The following is a 24,386-nucleotide window of genomic DNA, read 5'->3' as shown; positions in this document are numbered from 1 at the left end:
AGAATAAATACATTTACTAAAATCTTGTATCTAAACTTGTCTGTAAGATAAATTGAAGATACAAATATAAATTGAAAATTACTAAATTATTCATTGAATGCTTCACTAAGAATCCACACATACGTTTCTCAAAAAAAAAAAAAAAAAAAAAAAAGAGGAATCCACACATACGGACTCAGTCTCAAAATAAATGATTGAATAAAAATGTTTAAAAGCTTAAAGCTTAAATATTCAAAATTTATGATTTAGGAATATTTAAAATATAACAGTTTGTCATTAAAAATAAAATGCATCATTTTTTTTTATAGATACAATAATATTTAAATATATTTGTTTTATGATAATTACATTTCATCATCAAATTAGACGTTAATTGATTATATATATATATTGTGTGTGTGTGTGTGTGTGTGTAAGATTTGAATCCAAATCCCTTATTTGATCATAGTTTCAAAGCTTAAGTGTGTGTCTATAGAGTAATTTTTACAATGAATCTTAATATACAATATTTCACAATTGTTAACATGTCATATCGAGATTGGTGTTTAATAAAAATAATATCAATTTGTGTGTGTATATATATATATATATATTTATAATAATTCAGTATTACAGATAATGAGATTTGATTCTCAAAAAAAAAAAAAAAAAAAAGATAATGAGATTTGAATCTTGCAGTGTTTCATTAAAACACCAGTAATATTAGCTATAAGATTATTACAATAATAAACACCATACTTATTTGAAAATGATGTTACTTCACTCTAATAAATCACAATATCACATAATAAACTCATTATCTAAGCTAGTGAAATAGTAAATTAATGTAAAAAGTAACCACTCATAAATCATAATGTAACGTATAAAAGTTTTAACAAAGCTAATTATCCTAGTGTTTAGAAAAAACAAAAATGCTGATAATTCTAGAAGATCTCTTATTTTCACGAGAATGTGAAAAATGTTGTGTGTATACACTATACACCATTATTATTATATATTAGCATGTAACTCCATACAAACGCATAGATGCATTTAAAATTAAACAAAATTTTTACTATAAAAATATAAAGAATTAGTCAAATTAATTTTTTTAAAGCATGTAACATGTGCATTCATGCATACATATAGATATATTTAAAATTAAACACAATTTTTATCATAAAATATAGATAATTAGTCAAATTATATTTTTAAAGTAAACGTGATTAGTCACATATTAAAATTCTTACCTCAATTTATACTACTTATGATCATTTTTTTTCTAATTTTTAATAAGATAGAACGTGTGATGATTTTTATTTTATTGATTTATTGAGAAACATGTGGTGATTTTTATTGAGTATATGTGAGTTTTATTTATTTATTTTATAATTCATTAATATTAGATTCTTAGTATTTTGCACTCATTAACTCACTTGACACAAAGATTAAAAATTTAAATAGACATATAACACAAGTTTAAGTAGATAATTATGGTGTAGTTCCTACTTAAATTTGGACATATGGCACAAAATTGGATTATAATTTCAAATTCTAATTCAATTTTCTCTAAGTTTTACCTATTAATATATATATATATATATGACTTATAAATTTGATTTTTTTTTTTTTGTTATATGATTAGGTTTTATGGTTTATTACATTGACTCATCGTTTTCTACTCTAAATTAACTAATTTGGCACAAAATTTTAAAATTTTAGATTAGATGAAATATGTGGTGCAAAATTAAACGCCAATTGAAATTCAATTTTTACACTAAATTAACTCACTTAGCACAAAATTCTAAAATTTAGATTAGATGAGACACATTGCGTAAAATTAGAATCTAATTGAATTCCAATTTAAAATTTAATTAAATTTTCTCTTATTTTACCTATTATTATAGAGATGGGTTAAGTTACACTTGTATAACTCTTATAATTACACATTTTTTACACCGTAAATTTCTTAGAAATCTAACGGTTAAAAAAATATCATTAAATGCTATTATTTTCCATCTTATTACCTAATTAATACAACATCTCTCTCTCTTTGTCTCTCTCCTTATTTATTACTCTCCACCATATAGTATTTTCTTCTACACAATCTAACAAAAAAAATTGAAAAATAATCCTCTAATAATTGATTTCACAAAACTACCAATAACAAGAGTCAAATGACTGAGACAATTCCTCCTTTCTAGTGCACCATTTCTTCGATACCAGACTGCCTATGCCACTTCATATTATTGTTGATATATTAAGAATGCACCTATTTAAGTGGCATATTGGCATTATATATGTTTTGGTGCATATCCATGTGAAGAGAGTTTACGCGTTGTTTGGTAAGGATAAAAAGAGTTGGAAACAATAATGGCCAAGATTAGTTAAGTTTCCAATTTTTTTTTCCTTTTTAAAATCTTCTTTACGTGAAGGACAAAAACAGGTCTGGATTATCAGATTGCGAAAAGAACAATATAAAAGAGAAAGAAACGGTGGCACATTCCATTATAAACTGCCAGAATGACCACAAATGGCATAATTTTCAACCTCCAAATTTTCCTCAGGCAGATCTAAAGCAAGTGGAGACTTTGGCTTGGATAAACCTATGAATTACTTCAAAAGGTCATAGCCTATCACATACTAAACAATCAAATCGGAGGTTTATCCAATGACTCTTTGGATAAGGTGAAATTGTAGAGATGATGGAGGCGTGAAAGTATAGTGCAAAAAGAAAGACAAGAGAAAGAAGATAATGATATGGGCAAAAAAAAAAAGTTAATGCTTGGTTTTTTTTTTTCTTTAATAAAAGATCAATACCTAAATCACTAATTTTTAAAAAGTAATAATGATACTATTATGAGTATTTTTGACCCTTAAATCTAATAGTAATCAATAGTTTACAAAATATATAATTCTTTAAATTACACTAGATGTAACTTGAACCAATCTCATTATTATATATATATATATAGATTATCTTATATTACAAAAAAAAATTAAGTTTATCTTGCTTTTGCTCCTTATCCAAAAGGAAAAAAATAAAAAAAATAAATAAATAAATCTTGCTTTTGCTCGTGCTTCTTTGTGAGTTGTGACTTACGTGTGTGTGAGTATGATTGAACGCTTCTCGAGGAAAAAAGTTAGTTGATTCAATGGGCTTGTCAGGTTAAGCGACAAAAATAGTGTGAAGGAGCAATTGCATTGTGCCACGTCGCCAACTGTCAAGACGTATTTAAAACTTGCGGCGTTCTCTACCCAGTATCAGTGTCTCTCTCAGCCTACGGAAGATTTTTTATTTTCTGTTTTTTCCCCCTCAAGTTTTTTTTTTTTCCCCTCTTCTTTAGGTAAAGTTTGGATAAGCGTCCAGTTACATTAAACTATTAAGATTATAAGTTATAACACGTATTTACTTTTGAAAACATATTTTTATTTTAACGGATTCAATGTATTACATATATTGAACCTAAACCTCATTTTTTTTGCTTTTGGTTAGATCTTCTAGATTTTTATATTTCTTGACCTTTGTTTTTTTTTAGAGCCCAATAATCTTAGGTTATGTTTGGCATGATAGAAGGGAAAAAAAAAGTTTAAGAAAATGAAAAAGAAAGGGTAAAAGGGAGAGATAATTAAATAATAATAACATCTTTTATTTTTATCTTTATAAATTATAAATTATTTTTTTATCTTTCTAAATTATAAATTAATAATTAATTATGAGGATATAAAGTTAATTTCATCAAAAATTCAAAGTTTTCTAAGAGTATAAAAGCAATTTTATGAATTTGGAGGGAAAAAAAAAATTGGTGGGACTCACAAAAATTATTTCTCTCCACATTTCCTTTATCTCCTCTATTTACTTCTAACTAAACGAAGGAAAATAAATTATTTTTCTTCCACTCTCTCTCCCATGCTTTCTATCCAAACATTACCTTTAAATTCAGGACATGAAGGCTTTACTCACCCTTTTTAATTTATTACAATTTTTTTTTATGTATTTATTGATAGTAGGAGAAAAAAGACATGATTCGAATTTCAAACATGAGATATTATAAATAATATAATTACTGTTAAACTATCACTTAAACTTCAATATAAATTTTTATGTCAACAAAGCATGTTGGAGCATTTTAATATTCAACAACAAAAATGAATATGCATGCTATCAACAAGGGTGAAATGGAGAGAGGTTTCTCTGGTGCAATAGGAACACGCTTCCTAAAGCGCAGTAGAATTCGTGTCCTTTCTTTTGGAAGGAGTTGTGTGTTTCCTTGGAATAACAAGTTATTCCAAGGCTAGTGGGTTTTGTTTTTTTTTGGGGTTTGGAAAACAGACATCAATTAGAGCTTCGCCTTTTGTTCCTTCAAGAAAAGCAGTGCTTTCTGTTCCAGGTTTTTACAAGACGAAGTTGGGAGTATCTTCAAAGTCAGGTGTTCATGAAGTTGGGAGTAGGACTGAATCGGTGAAGGTGAACCACAAAGCTTAGGAAATGGCGCACGGTCCAGTGGCAGCGCTCAACACTGTGAATTCAAGGGACTCTATGAGTGAGCAATTAATGGATGAAGCCGTTAATTTGGATGCTCCAGAAGTAACGCATACAATAGGGAAACGTAAAGAGGGTGTAATCAATGTCTCATTATCAACCCCACAATTTTCGGGTAATCATAATACCGAGAATTAAGGGGCAGATTTTTCAACCAAAGAATTTGATGCCAGAATAAATGAGATTGATTCAGAGATGGGAAAATTTGATCACATTAACTGCATGACCCAACCAAGCAATATTTCTCAAGATATCTTAGGAGAGGCACGTGAGAAGCATGTGTTAGCCAAACCACAATCAACTTAGTGCACCTAGACCCGATTGGAAAGGAAAACTAATAGAGAAAAAACACAAGAACACTTAGCCACCAACTTAAGTACTAGGAGCAGAAGCAACAAACACATCAGGAAAAAGGTATTGAGTACCAAGGAACAAAGCAAACTGAGTGGAGGGAAGAGAAGTGGGGAAGCCCATCTGGAGTTACCAAGTAAGCGTAGGCCGGTTTCAAAGGATGATGAATATAGTTCAAACACAATGGTGGAGGCTGAGACTCAGCCCCGCCAATCGTAATGAGCTGCTTAGTATGGAACTGTCGTGGGCTTGAGAACCTATGTACAGTGAATGAGCTTGCTAGTCTGGTGCGGGTTAAAGATCCATCTGTCGTGTTTATTGCCGAAACATAGACAGATAAAGCTAGGCTAAAAGATGTGAAAAGAAAAATACAGTTTGATAACATGTTTGTAGTACCAAGAGCAATTGATATGGGAGGGGGATTAGTGTTGTTTTGGAGATCGACTATTGATGTAATTGTGGAGGGTTCGGGCATAAATTATATCGATACAATGTTTCAAGAAGAAGATAGGGTAGGGATTGGAGTGATCATCTGAGAATGCTAAGGAAAAGGCTTGGCACACATGGTCGGAATCATCCCTCTCCCCTTAACTGTCATAGAGCTTGAAACTTTGGCTATATCGAAGGCTTTACAGTTTGATGTTGATCTGAGTTTGGAAGATGTCACCCCAGAGGGAGTTTCAGAGATTGCAATAAACGCTTTGAATGTAGATTCATAGTTTTTGGAATCCTTTGGTTTACTTAGTCGTGATGTTAAATGTTTTGCAAGTTTATTTCATTGTATTAGGTTTTCACATGTTCATAAAGAATGATTGTTGTATTCTCACATAAAGAGAAACGACAATGGGATTGCTCATAGTTTGGCTAAAAATGCATTATGCATACCAGATTTTCAAGTATGGATGGAAGATGTCCTATCTCATATTGGTTTGATTTTACAATTGGATGTAGTTGAATTTTATTAATAAAATCCATTAGTTTCTTTCTCAAAACAAAAAATAAATAAAATAAATAAAAATGAATTTATATTACAATATATTATAAAGATGTGGGAGTTAATATGAAAGATGAGGAATTAGTGAAAATATTTAATCCCACGTTGAAAATAAGAGAGACAATTTTATTCTTTTTAATTGTGGTGATTAATGGGCTAATATGAAGAGCCATTAACCCACTTAATGGACTAGCCATTTTGGCCTTTTCAATATTTAGAAACTCCTTATCTCATCAATTAATTGTATAACTCCAGCCGATTATATTAATATTTAGCAATTAGTCTTGTAACACCAACTATATCAGAATAATAGACCTAATTAATCAGATTAATTTGAGTAGTAAATTTGTGGGGCCCATTGAGCCTATAAATAGACTCATTCAGGCTCATTCCAATGTACACCAAAAAATCCAGCAATTGCAAAGAATGGTGATCTTTCTAGTGGAGCTTTGGGCTTGAACACACCTCACTCTAAATAGTGTTGTGTATTTTTTCTCTTCAAATTAATAATATTCAGAAGTATGATTCAATTTATCTTTGTGTTATTTCCATTATTATTGTATTTGCACGAACAAAGCATAATCAAAATGTTGAGATATTATTAGTGCAATCCAAAAATTGAGTTGAACATGGGAAAAAAAATAATGAAATTGTGATATCACTTCCAAATTAAGGAAAAATAAGTTTAAAATGGACAACCTCATAATTTTTAGGTTGGGATTATTAGTATATATAATTTATGTTAAAAATTATAGCCACCAACTAAGAGTATTGTAACGCAAAAACATTACTTAACCTCCTTTACGAGGAGATTCAAGATTTAAATATACCTATTACCTACTCACTTTTTTGTATCAAGTGAATTATAAAAAAATGAAAGATAAAAGCAATAACTAGGAATCCACCGGACTAAAAGCAATAACTAGGAATCCACCGGACTAGAAATCCATTAGACTTGTTAGTTGTTTCTGACTTAGAAAACTCTAGAGAGACAACTACCCAAGGATCATACGGAGAAGTGGATTGAAGATCTTGAGGTCAGCACTCAGCACCCTCAAAACCTTCTTTTTTTAATATTGATCTAGTAATTTAAAATAGATAGGTCCGAGAATAACATATTTTAGTAATTTTTTTTGGGTGACCTTCCTTAATAATAAAATTGATTATGATATATTTTAGGTTGCGTGGAGTGTCTTTGACGAGTTGCAAGAGTTTTGAAAGTAGGCATCAATTGATGTATGTAACATTTTTTTTACTAGTTATATTTTGTTTCAAATATATAAGTTAGGTTCCAGTTACACTTGATGTAACTTTAAGCAATGTTACACTACCCAATATTTTTTTAATTAAAAGTGAATTTTGATAAATCCACCATTAGATTACATTATTTTTGTATATTCTTCATCCTTACAAAATTTAAAGATAATCAAAGATCAATAATCATGTCATCAATCAATTGTTTAAATTCAAGTTTTTGTAGTTTAAAATAATGCATAAAAGATGAGTTTATGAATCGAATAGTAAATTACATCTGATTGACATGAAAATTGACATATATGTTAAGAATATATAGAATATTTAATTCAACGGTTGGATTTTCAAAATTTGAATTTCGATAACAAGTTATTGAGTGGTGTAATATTATTTAGAGTTACATCAAGTGTAACTTGAACCCAACCCCAACCCCAAATATATATATATATATATATGATGTTTTATTTCTTAAATAACTCTTTGTCATTCTTATAATTTTTTATTTAATTATTTTAATTACACTGATTTAAAGAACATAACTATAATCTCTTCCTTGTTGAAATATTATAAATTAATTTGATTCAGTTGGTCATTTAGAAAGTTTCTATTTTCTTCAAAGTCGGATAAAGCATTTGTAAATCTTGTAAAAAAAAAATTGACCACAATATTTGTTTGAATTGTAATATTATGATATGTGATTTTTTGATATGCACTTAAAGGCCTGTTTGGATTGAAGGGGAGGGAGAGATAGTGGAGGGGAGTAGAGTAGAGTTAATTAAAAATAAACTAATTTTGGGCTAAAAACATTAATATTTACTATAATTTTAAATTATTATATTAACAAAAACTTTTATTCATTAAAATAGACCCTAAATTAGATAACAATTTTTTATTATAATGATTAGTTTTAAGCACAAAAAAAAAAAAAAAAAAATTCATCTTGAAAAAGATTCAATTGTGGAACTGCCAGTCAATGAGAGAGAGAGAGAGCGAGAGAGAGAGAATTTTTTGTGGTGGTATTGGTATGTAATATTTTAGAAAGGTTTTGTATTTTTTTAATTTGTTTTTTATTGACTATAAAAAACATTTTTTTTTTTATGGTAACTTCATACTAAACATCAAAAAATGCATAAAAATGTTTTCTATATAAATAAATAAATTGTTAGGATCCAAAATTTTGCTAAATCAAAGAGTTATATATGACTTATGAAGCCTTTGTGATTTTATTAAAGTATGATATAAAGACAGGGTATGGGAACTTTATACTGAGAACAATAATATATTAATTAATAACAATATGAAATTTTTGCATGTTCAATTTTTCAAAATAAGATTTTTTTTTTTAATCAGGAATATATAATGTATATATATAGACACACAGTTGAGAAAAACGTACGTCACTAGTGACATTTCATTCCTTTTTTATTTAATAAATGTCCTCCATCAAACTTAAAAAAGCAAAATCTTTTTACAATTAAAAAGAAAAAAGCAAAAGAAAAAGGAAAGGTCACTATCTATGTCATTATTCCAGGAGGAAAGCCAAACCATAAAATTTATTGAAACAAACAAATACATAAATAACAAGAGGAACCTACCACTTCCACACTTTTAAAAGTTATCAAATAAAAAATCTAGCGTAATGGTAGGGGATGGTGGACTCAAATCTATCTAGAAATAATAAGAAAGAAAGAAAGAAACACATGCAAATAATGTTCTCTCTAAAACACAGCATGTGATCGGCGGGTCCTAAGTCCCAATCGGTCCCCGCAGTGCACAACCCCTTTAAAATTAAACCTAATCTTCTCTCTAAAGCAAGGCTGTGACCACTCTCTCTCACTGCCCATGTAAATAATGTTTTGCCAATTTGCAAGGTGATGTGTTTTCATGCTTCTTTATTAATTTGGTTTGGTTTTGGTTTTGGTCCCACCCAGCCATTCTTCATTGTACGTACACACACCTTTTCTATTTGTTTTTTGGCCATAGATAAACCTTGGTGAACGTACGTGTTAGGATTATTACAGTAGTACACCACTTGCTTGAAACTTTTAACCCTTTTTATTTTTGGTGCCCCACTCCTTAGTCCATACCATTGGAATCACATTCACATGGAGGGAGAGGAAATTGTTTATATTCCAGGCGCATGAGACTATTGTCTCATTGACAAGTGGGTTCCACACCTGTCAATAAGACAATGGTCTCGTGCACCTATTGCATGAGATACCATCTTCATGGAAGGGTATATCGGTATTAACCTCTTACAACATTTAGATCCTACAACATATTAATTGGTGGGACTCACGTGTACATACATATTAGAAGGGAACTGTTGCACAAGATAATTCTTACACTTCATGATAATTTTGCTAGAAACACTTTCATCAAAAAATATGAAACCAAGTAGTATCTTGCACTTCATGATAATTTTGCTAGAAACACTTTCATCAAAAAATATGAAACCAAGGACTACTATATTTTAATCGAAACAAAAGAGCATTATGAGCATATGCTCATTTTTTTTTTTTTTTGAGAAAGGAGCATATGCTCATTAATTACTTGCTTTTGTAGTCAAAAGGTCACGGTAGGGAATCCATCGTTTTATCAATTTCAATTAATCATCTATGTTATGAGATAATTAACTAATTATTCAAAAACCATAATTATCCACAAAATATATTTTGTGCAAATTAATATATCCTCATCTTAAATTGTGATACGACACATACTAATTAATTAAAATTAAAGCCAATCATAATTAATGTCATAATCACATTCTTTTAACCATAGTTTACAAGAATGTATCTTAACCATTAAAACTTGATATAGCTTGATTTTTTTTTAGAGAGAGATAATTACAATATGGTGCTAATCATGCAAACTCGAATGTCATAGGTTGAAACTTTCTTAAAAAAAAAAAAAAAAAAAGTTCCCAAACACTTTGTGTAAGAAGATATACCAATTTTGTTACTATGCCTTTAGCAATATGACTTAATCTTCTGATTCGACAGTCCAATTTTTGCATTCAACATGACATTTTAATCGCTGAGCTCTATTTTATTTTGACTCAGGTTATTGTTATTTTTCATTTAACACTTCAGATGATGTTTCTGCATTTTCATGGTAAAAATTACTGTTTTGTCCCTATTTTGTAAATTTGAGCCCTGCTGGGTGCAAAATGAGGTATCTACCCCGTCTAGATTGTACAAATAAAGGAGGTTTTGGTGTTGATCTGAAGGCTTTTGCACTGAATTTGTCGTTTGTGTACTGCTTCAGGAGCTAGTGTGTGTACATATATATATATATATATATATATGTGCATTTATATTTTGTTCTTCTGTTCTTAGTGATAAGTTCTCTGATTAAAAAAAAAAAAATTCTAAATTAATAAGATTGATTCACGCTTTCAATAGTTAAAAATTTTGACGGCACTATAGGCCAATTTGTAACCACTCTTTTTGGGACATTGTTGCTCAATCCAACGAGTACATACATATATACTACCGTCCATGCAAAGTAACAGCCCAGATTCGTGCACTTGAGAAGAAAAGAGTAAAAAACCAAGCTAGATATACTAGACTACCAAATCTTATCATGCAATTTTTATTTATATACTTATTTATTATTTTTATAAGTTTAAAGCTACAATACAAGTGGCACAATCAATCAATAAAATGTTCTTTATTTTACTGATAATATAATTAGTGCTCTCTATTTTTTATACTTTTCCAGGATAAAAAGTTGTAATCCACACTTTTGGCTTGTGTTTCAAATAGATACATGGCATGGGCATGTGGAGGGACAAGGATGAAGCCAAAGGCTTTGATCATATAATAAGGTTGGAGATAACTTGCCAAAACAAATTCTAGCATGGAGATAGAAAGAAATGTGTCCCCATCTTTGCTTTGGATAAATAATTGTTTTGGACGTAATATCATAGCCAAAACTTGTCTTGTTGATTTTCTTTTCCTCTCTAAAAATCTAATAATAGTCCCAAATATTAGTTTCATAGTTATTAAATCTAGGCTCAATCATAGTATACAAAACGTCAAAAAAAAAAAAAAAAAAAAAACGCCTTCTATATGCATTTAAAAATACAACCCAACCCCAACTTGTCTAAAGGAACAATTAGTTTATTAGATATTTGATGCGTTAAGAGTAATTGTCCATGCATCCAATATATTTATCATTTTTCATTGTGTGGATCCCACACTACCGTAAAGCCATAAATTATGATTATATCTATAATAATGCTAATACTCTTTCAATTTGTTTTTGATAGTCTCTTTCAATTCAGTCGGACAATTGATCTCCATAGTTCATTATAATTTTTCTTTTGTTTTTTGTTTTTGTTGTCGTTGTTGTTGCTTTCTTTTTTCTTTTTTCTTTTTTTTTTTCTTTTTTGTGACATATAAAGTTCATGATTTAAGTATTTGAACTTAATTATTCGGGCTTCATTGCAACTAAGAACTATGATAGGTGACAACTAAAGATATGTTTGGAATGCTGAATGGAGTTTACGTTAGGAATAGTAATAATTAGGGTAAATTGCAAATTACATCCCTAAAGTTTAGAGATGTTTAGATTTTACACCCTAAAGTTTTAAAATTTAGATTTTACTCCATAAATTTTAGGGTGTTTTAATTTTACTCCATAAAGTTTATGAGTGTTTGAATTTTATACCTAAAGTTTCAGAATTTTGAGATGTAAAATCCAAACGCCCTTAAACTTTATAGGGTAAAATTCAAATTCTGAAACATTAAAGGGTGTGTTGATACCCGTTTTTTATTTAAAAAAAAAAAAAGGTCCAATAGCAAAAAAGCCCAGTAACTAGCAAAGAGAGGTGGAGAAAAAAGATTCGTAGGCAATGGTAGAAACAAAGGACTATAAGGCCTAAAGGGCTAGCCTGGCAAGAAGTAACAGTAGGCAGGCCTACAGACCCAAAAAGAGGCAAAAGTGGGGCAAGCCCAATAAGCCCATGTCATCCTCCATAGAGGATAAGCATAGGCAGAAAGGACGCAAGAGTAGAATGAGACAAGGTTGAGCAGCAACAGCAGAAACAATGTGGGAGAGAAAGAAAACAAAAATAGAGAGTAGTGGAACAACCACACCATGATCAAAGCACCACCAACCTGTACCTAGCCAATACAAAGGAGTTAGGCCAACGGTTAAGAGATTTATAGAGGCTGTGGTTTGGTGGAGGGGGAAAAAATGGCCTATTTTCGATTTCCAGCCAGGGCCTCTTTTGGGAGATGCTCTGCTGGGATGGCATCTTTGCCAAAAATGGGTGGTAGACGGTTGGGACCACTTGATGTATGCCAGAGAAGAAAGTGGAGAGAGACCTATAGCCTTATCCGTTCAAGCTAGGGGGAAAGGATCATGGCCAAACCAAACGAATTAGGATCTGTTGTGGAATGGGTAGTGGAAGAGAGAGAATGTACTGGGCATGCCCAGATGTAGTGGTGGCCGAACAACCAATAGGGTAGTGGGTAGCCTTGAAAATGTATTCATAGTAGACAAAAATGGTTGATGAGCCATAGGGGTAAAAGAGAGAAATCTTATAGGATTAGCCCAGTATAAATAGGAACAGTAGCCATAAATGGAAGGGAGATAGCAACTAAGGCAAGAAAACAGAGAAAACTAAAAGAGAAATAATAGAGAAAAGAGAAAGAGTGAAATAAAAAGAAAAGAGAGTAAACACAGTAGAAAGGCATGCATCAATAGGCTATCTTATCCCTCCTTCTTATAGCAAACTCATTCTTTGAAATCCTGAAGTAGCAACAAGTAGCGATCTAGGCTCATTCCCTAGAGTGCACAACTTTGATGGCTTGGCCCAATAGCACGGTTGTCCAAGTTAGGGTTCGGGTTCTCTTTGGTTCACCTTTTGCAGAAAGGCTTACCATTTTACATTCTGTTGTGTCATTCGTACATTCTGCTGTATTATTTTCACATTCTACTATATCACTTAGCATTCTGCTATACTGGTTATGTCGATTACATCCTAATTATTTTTTCCCTGATGTAACTTAATTATCCTCTGGCTACAAGATATTTGCTCCTGAACCTATGAATGCATACTAACATTTGTGAATTAATATACATGCATTTGTTAATGGTTGTTGTCTTTGTTTTTGGATGCTAGATTTGTGCAAAGACTAGCCCTTTAGCAAGGTCCTGCTAGAATAGTGGGCCAGGCCCAACTCTCCGACCCACAGCATTACAAGTCTTAGCCTAGTAGAACAGGCTCAGCCCAATAGTACAAAAGGCCCCCATATGGTGTAAAATCCAAATACCCCAAAACTTTAGGGGGGAAAAATCCAAATTTTGAAACTTTAGGATGTAAAATCCAAACATCTCCAAACTTTAGGAGTGTAATTTGCAATTTACCTTATTTTTTTATTATTAGGAATAAAAGATATTATAATATAATAACTATTTCTATTCATAAGTTTGGTTTTTTTCTTTTAATTTATAAATTGGTTTTGATAGTTACACGTGCAAAGTTTGTAAAAGATGATACATATGGAAAGTTTATAGTTTTTGGAAATATATTAATTTTAAAAGTTGTCACATATATTAAATAATAGGCTAATAGCTATTACAACTATATTCAAAAGGAATAGTTGTTCCTCAATGTAGGCACAACGCTCTTTGGGTCGGGGGGAGTACGCATTGGTCGAGTGGACAGGGGGGGGGGAGAAAAGATAATGGAGTCACCATCTAGTTTTATGGCCTAAGAACCATGTATATAGCGCCCTTTCGTGGAAAGAATAATCTTACTACCAAAGTATGGGCTCGGAGTTTAGGTACGGCTTAGAAACGTGTTGGGCACTTAAGACCGCCCAACTCGTAGTTTGGCTTCCACTCATTGTGTCTTACATCTTAATCTTATTAAAGGCATGTTCAACATTACATCTTAAACTCACACACACACTAACATACATCTAAGCATACAACATAGCATCTTAATCCCAAACCCTAACATACATCTATCATGGCATATCATATCAAACCTAACATACATCTATCATGCATATCACATTATCTCATCCAAGGCATCAAGCAAACAAGACATTCAAGGGCAAAAATATGGACATGGCGGTAATATATTAACATCAAATATATCCAAGCATTTAAGCATAGTATCAAAGCATTAAACATGCATGTCCATTAAACCTAAACAAGATCATATCCCAATCAAATGCATGTACATGTGAATGCATGCCTTACCTTACTGTGTCACAACACCTATACATCAATGGATGGACATGTGAATGCATGCTAATGGTATATCAAAGATTTAATTGAAAACAAACCCTAATCTAGCATGTGAAGGATAAGTAAACACAAACAGAGAAATAGAGGCTCAAAAGCATAAAAAAGAGAACAAGACAGAGGCATATATTATAAATGAAGGGAAGGAATAGAAGTAGAAAGATGCAGATTAGGGTTTTTGGGCTTGAGTACGTGTATGCATACATAGGTCTTGTGTACGCAGCACAGTTGTATGCGTACACATACTTTGAGTATGGGTATGCATACACACCTAAACTCTAACCCAAAAACAACAAGAACAAAACAAAGCATAAACAAAACTATTAAATCTAACAACCAAACATGCTTTAAAACATAAAACAAAGAAAACCTGAGCTTAAACAAACATGTTATATCACAAATAAACAAGAAAACAAAGAGAACAGAAAGATTAAAACAAGGAAAAGCAAAGAAACGAGAAAAAAGAAAGTTTAGAACTAATACCTCAAAACAAAAACTCTTTGGCTTGATTTTGACCGTTCTCCTTAGTCAAATCTATTCACAACCAAACAAAATTGAATGGTAAACTTCAAAACTTGAAGATCAAGACCAGAGGTCCCACTTAAAAGAAAATTGACTTGAGGATTTTTTTGAAAAACTCCCTATTTGATTTACTATTTCTAGTAAATCTTAGGTTTTCCCTTAGAATTTTTTGTATGTTTTGAAAAGGTACCATATATAGCTTTATATAGTGAGAAAATGGGGGTTGGAACGGCTCCCAAACGATGTGGGATTCATTCCAAACCTCAGCTTTAATGCAAAAAACTTATCTTTCATAGTTTCTAGAACCTTAGCATGCGTATGCATGCCTGTGTACGCGTATGCGGATCTGGAGCATGCATACGTATACGCATGTTTGCATACACATGCCCTAGGGTTTCCATGGCCTTCTTTTCCAAAAATATTTTTATTTAACTCATAAAAGAGTTATATTTTCCATAAAAAACTTCCTCAAGTCAAATTAAGTCTGATCGGACCCTAAACCAGCCTTGGGCTTTAGAGTTTTACCATTACTGGGGAACGGGGGCCTGAGTCGTATGAGGTACAAAATGCGATGTCTACAGATACCCCTCTTTTGATTCGTGAGATCCACTAATGGAATCAAAAGAATAAAAGACAAAATATTTTACTTCAACGTACAGCTCAGGCCTAACCCACACACATGACACACAACACGTATACATTGGGTAAGGTGTAACTTTGTGGAGTTGCATGAGATTCATATATCCGAATTCCCACATTTGTTGCTCGAGAAACGAGCATTGACTGGTTCACTATCCCAGAACCTGTTTTGCCAATTGCAAGCAAAAGGCGAGTGACTTACTATCCTAGAGTCACTAAAAAAGAAAAACAAACATGGCTAACAGCTGCAACCATCAACCAAACAAACAAGGTGCTCTTACAAGGTTAAAAAAATACATATTAGTGGTGTCCATTTGGGGCTCTTGCCTCAAACTTCTTCAGGTGGCTTGCGCCTCTTATCTTTCATCTTTATCTCTACTTGTTCTAGTGAGGCTCTTGCCTCAGGGTGACTTTGGTCTCTACCTTTGTCTCTACCTCTTCTAGTGTGCCTGCATATTCAATTCCTTTGGGATATGTGCACAAATTATGCATTCTTCTCTTCTGACTTGTATGAGATTTGTGCTTGCATATTCAATTCTCAGAGGATATGTGCACAAGTTTTGTACTTTCTCTTTTGACTTGTACGGGATCTGTGCCTGCATATTCAATTCCCGGAGGATATGTGCACAAGTTCTGTACTTTCTCTTCTGACTTGTATGGGATCTATGCTTGCATATTCAATTCATGGAGGATATGTGCACAAGTTATGTACTTTTTCTTCTGACTTTCATTAGATTTGTGCCTGCATATTCAATTCCTGGAGGATATGTGCACAAGCTCTTGGTGCTCTGACTTACGGGTAAGTCCTTGGTGAAAGATCCACCGAGGAGAATGATTTGCTGAGGAGTGTATTAGTGACCCACGAGGGAGCCTTCTTGATAATTTTGACCTACAAGGAAGTCTTTGGTGTGTGACCTACTAGGGAAAATAACTTTGCTGATGAGTGTGTTGGCAATCCATTGAGAAGGCCTCCTGATGGTTTTGACCTACAAGGAAGTCTTTAATGGTATGTAGTCTGTCGGGGATAAGATAACTCGCTAAGTAGTTTTACTGGTGACTATGACCTACGAGGAAGCCTTTGATAGGGTGTAGTCTGCTAGTAAAAATCTTCTTCTTTTCTTTCATGACTCACTGGGGAACTTTTGTTGACAGATACTTTCTACCTCTTTCTTATTTTTGCACTCTAATCTTCCCCCTTACAATCTCTTATCCCACACTCTCTTTCTCTCCCAAACTCTCTCATCTCCATGGCACCTAAGTCCAAGAAAAGTTCCTATGTGCTTTTCGGCGATGTGTTCAACCTCACATGCTAGAAGGAGGCTATAAGGCTAAATGAGCCACCTTCGTTGACCCACAGGCCACATGATCATCTTTTAGAGAGTGCAAGGATCAGATTGGTAAGTTTTTCAAGTTTTTCTCATTTTCAAGTTTTGCTTTGATCTTCCTTTTTAATAAGTTCTTGAACATATAAATGCTTGAATTTTGTTGTGGGATGGGTTTAGATGTAAACTTGATATTTTAGGAGCGGTAGGAACATGTTTAGGATGAGTTTAATCAGAGTGTTGCTGAAACTATTGAAGAAAACTTTTTGTTTGTGCTCATGCGTACTCAGGTATCAGCTTGCTTACGTAGCTTCGATAGGCCAAGAATGTATTGACCCCTTGTGATATATTAATTGATTAATTAGCCAAGTTTATTAATTAATTAAATTAACATGCAAGATGCGTGGTAGCACAAATAAATCACCAATTAAACTAAGTATGCAATGGAAAATAAATTGACACGGTGATTTGTTTACGAATAAGGAAAACCTACACAGCAAAAATTCCACCGGATGATTTTAAGGTCACCACTCCCGAGAATCCATTATTATCAAAACAAGCGGTTACAAGTAAAGGAATCCCAGTACCTTATACCAACCTACAACTGAACCCTTACCCAAATACCCAATTAGACTTGTTCTATAGTGACAATCTCTCCTATTTAATGCACAGCTCCTGGCACGTGACTGACTAATTGCATAGATCCTAGTACGCGACTTGATCAGCAACTTAAGAAAGATGTTGGCTATAAAGTTCTTTAATTCATCACACGATGAAGATCATGAAGTTGCTTGGTCACAAAACCCTATGGTGTACAAACACAACAGCTTCTTCAAGAGAAAGAAGAACTAGGGCAAACTAGGCTTCCAGTCACACTTTTCTTCATACTTGTGGAATTGTGCTCTTGTGCAACTGTGTGTAATCTTTTACAGCCCTTGAAATAATTCTTATATATGTTTAGGGTTATGAGAAAAGAAAACCCAAACATACACTCACGGATTGAATGAAAAACAGCTCTGAAAAACTGAGTTTCATAAACCTTAATAGATAGACATCTATTGAGCTAGCTGTCGAGCCACAATCTAAAGCAGCTTTTAAACCTCGATAGATGCTAGTTGTTGAGCTTTAAAATCTGGCACTTTATTACTTGATTCTTGGACAAACTTGCATGATTTTAACACTTGAACTTGAATCCTTATTCCTTGAAGTATTAAACATATCCTAGATCTACCCAATTACAAGTAAAGTGCGTTTTGTCAAAAGATTAGCCAATTGCATAAAATAGTGATATATGTACCTAACATTGAATCACATATGTCCTAATAAGCTTACATCCATGCATACACGAACAATACTCATTGTACGCAGGCTCCCATCATATGTACGTGTCCGTGTATTTCATTTTACACAGACGCATGATCCAACTTGCATATGTGTGTGGCATCCTTGAGTACATAGACGTGGGTCCGCGTGCACATGCTAGCACTCAGAAACCCTATTTTGACTGTTTTAAATCCTTTTACACTTATTTTCTCATCTGACTATCATTTTAATGCTCTATTTTCATCCTTTTGCCAGGCCTTGCCCGCTTTCCCAAGTGGGGGTAGCACCAACCATGTTGCTTCATGGTACTGGATCATGACCCAGGAGACCAAAGGCTACATATGTGCTACAGGCTTTGAGCCTATCATCTGCCTACTACCAGAGACCTCTGCTAGCGCTATTTTTGTGTAGTGCTTGGCTGAAAGGTGGTGGAACACTACCCACACCTTCCATATTACTGACCGGAAAATGACGGTGACTCCCTATGACTTTCACCGGATGACTGGCCTTAAGTGCGATAGGACGTTTATCAACCTGTGGGGTGCTTCAAATGTGCAATTGGGCATTGATTTGCTCGAGAGGAGGTATTCGATGGATATGATTTGTTACTATGATTTTGAGACAGATTACAGGCCTCTCCCATAAGTGACTATAGACACTCAATTTTACACCCATGATTTAATCAAGGAAAATTACTAGAATGACCATTGATGTGCCCTAAAAATCATGATTGTATAACAAGCATTAACTTGTTCATTGCATATCACAAAAATGATCTCGAGATTCTAATGGTCACGACAGTATGCCTGATTTCCAAATTGGACCGTCAGATTGAAAGATATCGCATGATCAAGTTTGCACGGTCAGCATGCATTGTGTTTACGTAAAGTCGACCACACATGATTAATTTAAATTAATTCTAATTGGTTAAACAATTAAAATTTGACGGAAATTTAGACCCCTTAAACACACAGATTGCGTAGCCTAGATTAATTAGCCAAGTTGTTACTTAGTCAAATTAAGCAATTCTAGGTTAAAACAATCCAAACAATCATATCAAGAATATAAAGCAGCGGAAAATAAATAACACAAGATATGATCACCCAGGAAACCACACGGTAAAAACCTGGGGAGGATTTGACCCACCGATCCTCAAGGCTAACCTGAATTCACTATGAAAGAATTGAAGTTCGTACAAAAGGACTACAAGCTCCCCGCTCGACTTCCTAATGCTTAAATAAGACTAAATACAATGTTTTGATCATGGTTTGCCAACATTACAAATTAGAGTTCTAAATACATAAAATCCTAAGACCTTAGAACCTAACAAAATTAATTAAATAATTTTGTGATTGGTTGATAATTAGTGTCTAAAATAGGATTGCTTGCATGGGAATAAAAGGGATAATTGGATAACAATAAAATTGCAGATAATCTAAACTTTACAAGATTATTTTAGAATATTTATCTACATGATAATTGTTGCTGAAAAAACCTGAATTATCCAGAAAAGAGATAAAAATCTTAGAATACAGATTGAAAACACGTTAAAGTGTAAGGCCCGGCTCAAAAAAAATCTAAAAGAAGTCTAAAACACACCCGAACACAAAAGCGTGATTGGCATCCAAGAGTGCCATTCGGCACTTTCAAAGTTCCGAATGGCACCTATAAGGGCTTTGGCCCGACGCTTTTCGAGTGATGATAAAACACATCATTTTTTACTTTTTCGTAGAAGGATGCATCCTAATTCACATTCTAATCGTTGTTGCTTATTTTTTAAGCATTCCAGCCTCTATAAATAGAGACTGGATCTCAAAATTCAAGACACTCTTTGACGCTCTAAGGGAGACACTTTCTCACACTCTCAAATTTCTCATATTTTTGATCTCCCTTTTTGATATTCTCTCTTAAGCTAGGGTTTTTAGGTTTCAAAGATAATTTCATAAATTTCTTTGAACTCTAAAATATCCCCTCAAGAAGAAGAGTGCTCCATGCAAGAGGTTGTTTCTTATTAACCATTTTTTTTTTCTTATGTTTCTCTTGTTGTGATGATGCATGTTTATATATATATTTTTAGTTTAGTTGTTTCAAATATTCATATCATGAATTGTTGATTCGTTTTGTTGAAAAATGTTCTTGATTTTTTTTTTATTATTGTTATGATCTATTTCTTAGTTTCAAAAATCTGCATGTTATCACTTCTTTTTCTCAAATAAAAACGGATATGCATTGTCGTTAGATGCAGATATAAATTTTTCTCAAAATAAAAACGGATCTACATCTTCATTAGATGCAGATTTGAATTTTTCTTAAAATAAAAATGGATTTGCATCTTTCTTGGATGTAGATTTGAATTTTTTCTTAAATCAAAAACGAATTTGCATCTTCATTATATGAAGATTTGAATTTTTCTCAAATAAAAAATTAATTTACATCTTCATTAGATACAGATCTCAATTTTTTTAAAAAAAATAAAAACTGATTTATATATTCCTTAGATACAGATTTGATTTTTCTTAACATAGCAGATTTTGAAATAAGAAAAAGATCATGAATAGTTGTGTTTGTTTTATTTAGTGCATGTAGCAAAAATTTATTTAATGAATGAAATCCTCTTCTAAAGAATCTTTTTCATATTTTTTGTACATATAAAAAAACAGATCTTATTTTTCTTTCATGAAAAAACCAATTTTTCTATTTCCTAAAGACAAATCTGATTTTTCTTTCATAAAAAAATCACTTCTTTTTAGTTCTCAAAAAAATGATCTGTTTTTTCTAAACCCAATTCAATTTTTTATCACAACAACAAATCTAAATTTTGTTTAACAAAGAGGAGGATGCATTCATAAGTAAACTTGTATGATTTAGTTTTTTTTTCATGTGTGCAACATATCGTTCATGTCATGCATAAAAGGGTACATTGCTCATGAGAGTCTAAAAGACCAGACTCTGTCTAGGCGGAATGGGTGCCTAACACCTTCCCATTCCGTAACTTAGCCTCCGAATTTAGTGTCTTTAGATAGGTATACCTAAGTCTTATCTTTGTCCTATTTTTGGTAGATTGTAACTAGGACAAAAAGCCATGTAATTATTTAGTAGTTTTTAACTAGTACCCAAAGTCATGTAATGCTCAATTTATCATATATGTATTCTTTTTTACTCAATCAATGAGAATGGAACAATTCGGTCATGTATTTTTATATTTAGTTTTTCTTTTTTTTTTTTTATAAAAAATAAGTGGCGACTCCACATCACTTACCCAAAAAGAGAAGTGTCTTTTAAAGCACCCAAAAATCTTTTTTTTTTTAGAGGGACTTTTATGGTCTCTTACAGTGAGTCATTATGATTGTGCCCAAATGGCTATGACTTTTTTGATGTATATCTTGGGGGCGTATCTCTTTGCCAATAAGGGGCAAACAGTGTCTTTGAGGTAGTTGTCCCTCTTTTAGGATTTCGAGAAGGCTCGAGAGGCCAACTGGGGCCAAGCATGTCTTGCTTACCTGTACTCATCTTTGGACACACTTAGTAGAGGGACTTTGCGTCAGCTAGTGGGGCCTCAGAAGCTCCTTGAGTTTAGTTCTCTCATTCCTTCTAGCATCTTACAATGCATGTGTTCCCCATTCTTGTAGTTGTGCTTATTTATATCTCATCTAGGCTTAGAGAACTGTGCTTTGCATTCTTGCTACTTACATCTACACTTGTACCTTGTAAACTACATTCATATCCATATCTTGTGCTCATTGCCCTAGCAAACTGTCATCTTGCAAATTGTCATCTTGCAAACTATCATCTTGCAAACTGTATTTATATCCATATCTTGCAAACTATACTCATTCTCCTTGCAAACTGTACTCCTTCTCCTTGCAAACTGTACCCATTCTCCTTGCAAACTGTACACATTCATCTTGTAAACTGTTATCTTGCAAACTATCATTTTGCACACTGTCATCTTACAAACTGTCAACTTACAAATTGTGTTTTCTCATTTCAGCACTGGGTTGTGAAGTATGGTCTTATTGCTCGTAGAGTGGAGGTGGATCTAAAGAGCTTTTCCTCAGTTAGGACTCACTTTGACAAACTTTCTTCTGAGGAGGTAAGTTTGTCACTTTCTCTCGCATGTTCCTAGGACGTTCCTTCTAACCCTATGTGTGGTCACAGGTAGTTTGGAGTCCGTGGGCAGATGCTTGTGCTGTTGCAGACCCAAACTTGGAAATTGCTGCCATCATCACTTCCGAGATCACCTAGCCTTTCAAAGGTGCTGGTCTAAGGGTTATTTATTTGGCAAAGATGGTATGCTGCCAATTGGTGGGTAAGGACGTACTGTGGGTCCCAATGGATCCTCCATAGTTCATGCTTGCCCCACTTTCCATGACAGATGCCAAGTACCAGCTATGGAAGGATAGTATCCCTTATGCTGAGCATCTCACAAATGACATGGAGTATGACAAGTTTAGCGAGACTCGTCTCATGCTTGCCCTCATTCAGGAGGTATGCATCTTTTTCTCTCCATTTCCCTTCATTCTTCTTTTCTTGTATTTCTGCGCATAGTGATGTCCAAATATGATGTTCAGATCAGGTTGACCCTTTTGCTGGTGGTCCTTTTGACCCTCCCCATCTACCCTAGTCAGTCTATGCCTATGGTCCTAATGGCTTTGCTCGAGAGTGTGCAGTGGGACGTAACACAAACATTATAGGCTACCTTTTTCCTGAGGGTACATGAGCGGTGAGTTCCTTTTTCTTTTTCTTTTTTTTTTCCTTGTCCTATCTTTTCTTTTCTTGAATCTCTCAAAACTTGTCCTAACACTGTCTTCTTTTTAAATTCAGCCCATTATACAAGGGCATGAGGAGCTTGTCTAGCTCACTAGGAACCTCAAGCTGGAGGTGACTGATTATTGCAAGCAGATTTATGGTCTTGGAGGATTTGCTTACCCGAGCACTGTGATGATGATGAGGATGATGGTGACGGTGGTGATGGTGGTGGTGCTAGCGGCTCAAAGACAACTCTTAGCGATCAGTCGAGGAAAAGGTGCTACCAGTTATGACCCTGCAGCTTAGACACACAGACACATAGAATAATTCCCCATTTCATTTCTTTTCTTTTTTATTAGCATATATTTTTGCACTTTGGATTTTATTTGAGACATTGGGTTGTATTTAAGAATATCATCTTTTATTTTTGCTTTTATTTGGGGACACATACTTAATTTACAACTTATGGGGATAATTGTATGCAACTTTATTTTCCTTGGTCTTTAATGCTAGAAATTTTGAGCTTGATTATGCCTTGAGTAGTTCTTTAGGTCATGTGAGTCATGAGAGGAGCCTTGATGAAGGAATCAACCTCCAAATAGGAAAAGGAATTTGGCTCTACCTTCTTCCATGTGCGCGTGTACACACGCCTACGTACATTGGTATGGACCATGGGTATGCAACCTTGATCATGCATACGCATACTGCAGGCCAAAAAACCTTAGCCACCTCTTTTAAGTATAAAATAGTCGTCCAGGGCCTCCAAACCCTCAGAAAACACCTTTAGGGCTTCCCAATGGCATAATTCACTCCTTTATCGGTTTCGGCATGGATTAAGAAGCTTAACCCCAGTTTCAAAGATGCTCTCATCCCCTTCAGTCTCTCTTGCATCTTTCCCTATCATCAAATCAAAGTGCATGAACCTCTTCTCCGTGCTGCTGCTAAGTTTTGGATCCCTATTCGGTATGTCTTCCAATTCAATGGTGTGGAGTTATGCCCTACTCTTGAAGAATTTAGTGCAATCATGGGCAAATCTAATATTAATTCCCTTATTCTCCCTACCACTGATGAGGATTTTTCTATCATGGCCTAGCAACTTTTAGGGATTTCTCTTGGCACGACTCAAAAGTGGTGCATGCTTAACAATCTTAACATCCACAAGGTTTTCATGTACTTCTCTTAGCGGAATGTTCCCGTGGCCGGGGCGTAATGCTCCCACTATCTCAATACCTTTTATCAATGCCTTCTTGCGAGGTATTTATTGGTGCATGAGACATCTCGTGTGGATCAAAAAATGCTTTCGGTGATCATCAATCTAGAGAGGGGAAGTTTCGTGGGCATGATCTTGGCCAAGACTCTCAACGGCTTGAATGCTATTCATAGAGGGGAAGCAACTTTCTTTGTAAGGAGTCCTCTCCTCCTTTAGGTATGATCCTAAATT

This window comes from Quercus suber, unplaced genomic scaffold (assembly GCF_002906115.3).
Source record: "Quercus suber isolate HL8 unplaced genomic scaffold, Cork oak 2.0 scaffold_300, whole genome shotgun sequence".
Classification (NCBI taxonomy): Eukaryota; Viridiplantae; Streptophyta; class Magnoliopsida; order Fagales; family Fagaceae; genus Quercus; species Quercus suber.
The sequence above is the reverse complement of the archived record's forward strand: the minus strand, read 5'-3'. Positions refer to the sequence as shown.